This window comes from Triticum aestivum, chromosome 2D (genome assembly GCF_018294505.1).
Source record: "Triticum aestivum cultivar Chinese Spring chromosome 2D, IWGSC CS RefSeq v2.1, whole genome shotgun sequence".
In the NCBI taxonomy this organism is placed as follows: Eukaryota; Viridiplantae; Streptophyta; class Magnoliopsida; order Poales; family Poaceae; genus Triticum; species Triticum aestivum.
The window spans coordinates 133020611-133025663 of record NC_057799.1 but is presented as its reverse complement, the minus strand read 5'-3'; positions in this window follow the sequence as shown (position 1 = coordinate 133025663).

Here is a 5053-nt window from a genome sequence, read left to right as displayed (position 1 = left end):
CGGCTTAGAACCGGGACTTCAAAAACGTTTTGAATGCCATGGAGCATATAAGATGTTCCAAGAGTTGAAATTGGTATTTCAGACTCATGCCCGAGTCGAGAGGTATGAGACCTCTGACAAGTACTTTGCCTACAATATGGAGGAGAATGGCTCAACCAGTGAGCATGTGCTCGGATTGTCTGAGAACTACAAATCGCTTGAATCAAGTGGGAGTTAATCTTCCGGATAAAATAGTGATTGACAGAGTTCTCTAGTCACTATCACCAAGTTACTGGAACTTCGTGATGAACTATAATATGCAAAGGATGACAAAAACGATTCCCAAGCTCTTCGCGATGCTGAAATCGGCGAAGGTAGAAATCAAGAAATAGCATCAAGTGTTGATGGTTAACAATATCACTAGTTTCAAAGAAAAGGGCAAAGGGAAAGAAAGAGGAACTTCAAAGAAGAATAGCAAGCAAGTTGCTGCTCCCATGAATAAGCCCAAAGCTAGACCAAACCTGGAACTAAGTGCTTCTACTGCAAAGAAAATGGTCAATGGAAGTGGAACTCCCTAGATACTTGGCGGATAAGAAGGATGGCAAAGTGAACAAAAGTATATTTGATATACATGTTATTGATGTGTACTTTACTAGTGTTTATAGCAACCCCTCAGTATTTGATACTGGTTCAGTTGCTAAGAGTAGTAACTCGAAACGGGAGTTGCAAAAATAAACAGAGACTAGTTAAGGGCAAGGTGATGATGTGAATTGGAAATGATTCCAAGGTTGATAAGATCATAATCACACACTCCCTTTACCTTCGGGATTAGTGTTGAACCTAAAATAAATGTTATTTGGTGTTTGCGTTGAGCATAATATGATTGGATCATGTTTATTATAATACGGTTATTCATTTAAATCAAAGAATAATTGTTATTCTGTTTACATGAATAAATCCTTCTGAGGTCATACACCCAAGGTGAATGGTTTGTTGAATCTCGATCGTAGTGATACACATATTCATAATATTGATGCCAAAAGATGCAGAGTTGATAATGATAGTGCAACATATTTGTGGCACTGCCGTTTAGGTCATATTGGTGTAAAGCGCATGAAGAAACTCCATGCTGATGGACTTTCGGAATCACTTGATGCTTGCGAACCATGCCTCATGGGCAAGATGACTAAGAATCCATTCTCCGGAACAATGAAGCGAGCAACTAACTTATTGGAAATAATACATATTGATGTATGCGATCCGATGAGTGTTGAGGCTCGCGGCGATTATCGTTATTTTCTGACCTTCACAGATGATTTGAGCAGATATGGGTATATCTACTTGATGAAATATAAGTCTGAAACATTTGAAAAGTTCAAAGAATTTCAGAGTGAAGTAAAAAATCATCGTAACAAGAAAATAAAGTTTCTACGATCTGATCGCGGAGACAAATATTTGAGTTATGAGTTTGGTCTTCAATTGGAACAATGTGAAATAGTTTCACAAGTCACGCCACCTGGAACACCATAGCGTAATGGTGTGTCCGAACGTCATAACCGTACTTTATTAGATATGGTACGATCTATGATGTCTCTTACCGATTTACCACTATCGTTTTTGGGGTTATGCATTAGAGACAGCTGCATTCACGTTAAATAGGGCACCATCTAAATCCGTTGAGACGACACCTTATGAACTGTGGTTTGGCAAGAAACCCAAGCTGTCGTTTCTTAAAGTTTGGGGCTGCGATGCTTACGTGAAAAAGCTTCAACCTGATAAGCTCGGACCCAAATCGGAGAAATGTGTCTTCATAGGATACCCAAAGGAAACTGTTGGGTACACCTTCTATCACAGATCCGAAGGCAAGATATTCGTTGCTAAGAATGGATCCTTTCTAGAGAAGGAGTTTCTCTCGAAAGAAGTGAGTGGGAGGAAAGTAGAACTTGATGAGATAACAGTACTTGCTCCCTTATTGGAAAGTGGTTCATCACATAAATCAGTTCCAGTGATTCCTACACCAGTAAGTGAGGAAGCTAATGATGATGATCATGAAACTTCTGATCAAGTTACTACTGAACCTTGTAGGTCAACCAGATTATGGTCCGCACCAGAGTGGTACGGTAATCCTGTTCTGGAAGTCATGTTACTTGACCATGACGAACCTACGAACTATGAGGAAGCGATGATGAGCCCAGATTCCGCAAAATGGCTTGAAGCCATGAAATCTGAGATGGGATCCATGTATGAGAGCAAAGTGTGGACGTTCGTTGACTTGCCCGATGATCGGCAAGCCATAGAGAATAAATGGATCTTTAAGAAGAAGACTGACGATGACGGTAATGTTACTGTCTACAAAGCTCGACTTGTTGCGAAAGGTTTTTGACAAGTTCAGGAGTTGACTACGATGAGACCTTTTCACCCGTAGCGATGCTTAAGTCTGTCCGAATCATGTTAGCAATTGCCGCATTTTATGATTATGAAATTTGGCAAATGGATGTCAAAACTGCATTCCTTAATGGATATCTTAAAGAAGAGTTGTATATGATGCAACCAGAAGGTTTTGTCGATCCAAAAGGTGCTAACAAAGTGTGCAAGCTCCAGCGATCCATTTATGGACTGGTGCAAGCCTCTCGGAGTTGGAATATACGCTTTGATAGTGTGATCAAAGCATATGAATTTATACAGACTTTTGGAGAAGCCTGTATTTACAAGAAAGTGAGTGTGAGCTCTGTAGCATTTCTGATATTATATGTGGATGACATATTGTTGATCGGAAACGATACTGAATTTCTGAATAGCATAAAAGGATACTTGAATAAGAATTTTTCAATGAAAGACCTCGGTGAAGCTGGTTATATATTGGGCATCGAGATCTATAGAGATAGATCAAGACGCTTAATTGGACTTTCACAAAGCACATACCTTGACAAAGTTTTGAAGAAGTTCAAAATGGATCAAGCAAAGAAAGGGTTCTTGCCTGTGTTACAAGGTGTGAAGTTGAGTCAGACTCAATGCCCGACCACTGCAGAAGATAGAGAGAAAATGAAAGTCATTCCCTATGCTTCAGCCATAGGTTCTATCATGTATGCAATGCTGTGTACCAGACCTGATGTGTGCCTTGCTATTAGTTTAGTAGGGAGGTACCAAAGTAATCCAGGAGTTGATCACTGGACAGCGGTCAAGAACATCCTGAAATACCTGAAAAGGACTAAGGATATGTTTCTCGTTTATGGAGGTGACAAAGAGCTCCTCATAAACGGTTACGTCGATGCAAGCTTTGGCACTGATCCGGATTACTCTAAGTCACAAACTGGATACGTGTTTTTATTAAATGGTGGAGCTGTCAGTTGGTGCAGTTCCAAGCAGAGCGTCGTGGCGGGATCTACGTGTGAAGCGGAATACATAGCTGCTTCGGAAGCAGCAAATGAAGGAGTCTGGATGAAGGAGTTCACATCCGATCTAGGTGTCATACCTAGTGCATCGGGTCCAATGAAAATCTTTTGTGACAATACTGGTGCAATTGCCTTGGGAAAGGAATCCAGATTTCACAAGAGAACCAAGCACATCAAGAGACGCTTCAATTCCATTCGCGACCAAGTCAAGGAGGGAGACATAGAAATTTGCAAAGTACATACGGATCTAAATGTTGCAGACCCGTTGACTAAGCCTCTCTCACGAGCAAAACATGATCAGCACCAAGACTCCATGGGTGTTAGAATTATTACAATGTAATCTAGATTATTGACTCTAGTGCAAGTGGGAGACTGAAGGAAATATGCCCTAGAGGCAATAATAAAGTTGTTATTTATATTTCCTTATATCATGATAAATGCTTATTATTCATGCTAGAATTGTATTAACCGGAAACTTAGTACATGTGTGAATATATAGACAAACAGAGTGTCACTAGTATGCCTCTACTTGACTAGTGATAAACTGAAAGTGATAAAGAAATTTTTTTACAAACTCTGTTTGCTCTTGTTATTGTAAATTTGTAAAGCCAGCATTCAAGTTTTCAGCAAAGATTATGAACTAACCATATTCACAATAACATTTAGGTCTCATGTTTACTCATATCAATGGCATAATTAACTAGCGAGCAATAATAATAAATCTCGGATGACAACACTTTCTCAAAACAATCATAATATGATATAACAAGATGGTATCTCGCTAGCCCTTTCTGAGACCGCAAAACATAAATGCAGAGCACCTTTAAAGATCAAAGACTGACTAGACATTGTAATTCATGGTAAAAGAGATCCAATCATAGCTATACCCAATATAAATTAATAGTAATGGATGCAAATGACAGCGGTGCTCTCCAGCTAGTGCTTTTTAATAAGAGGGTGATGACTCAACATAAAAGTAAATGGATAGGCCCTTCGCAAAGGGAAGCAGGGATTTGTAGAGGTGCCAGAGCTCGATTTGAAATAGAGATAAATAATATTTTGAGCGGTATACTTTCATTGTCAACATAACAACCGAGAGATGGCGATATCTTCCATGCTACACACATTATAGGCGGTTCCCAAACAGAATGGTAAAGTTTATACTCCCCCTCCACCAACAAGCATCAATCCATGGCTTGCTCGAAACAACGAGTGCCTCCAACCACTACAAAAAAAGACACATCCGTGACATTTTGGGCCGAACGAATTTTTTTCCTGTCATACATATGACACTTCTATGACGATAATTGTGACAAAACCCGGTATCATCATAGATGTGGTGGGCTCCTACTTCTATGACCAAAAATCATGACAGAAAATGGGCTTTTCGTCCTGGGCGGGCCGGAGACACAGCTGCATGACATTCTTTGGGCCGTCCATGACGGAAAAAACCGTGGTAGAAGCGAGGGGGAGGAAAATTTCGGGGAGTTCCCAGTTACGGTGGGAGGTCGGGGGCCGAGCGATGCGCGTTTCTCTCGTACACGTACGCGCGTGTGTGCGAGGCGTTGGGCTCTAACTGAACCCGAGCGATCGATCGATGGCTGTTAACTAAACCCGATCGAGCGATTCCTTCGCTACTGCTGCTAACTGAAGCCGATCGATTGGATGAACAGTGAGCGTTG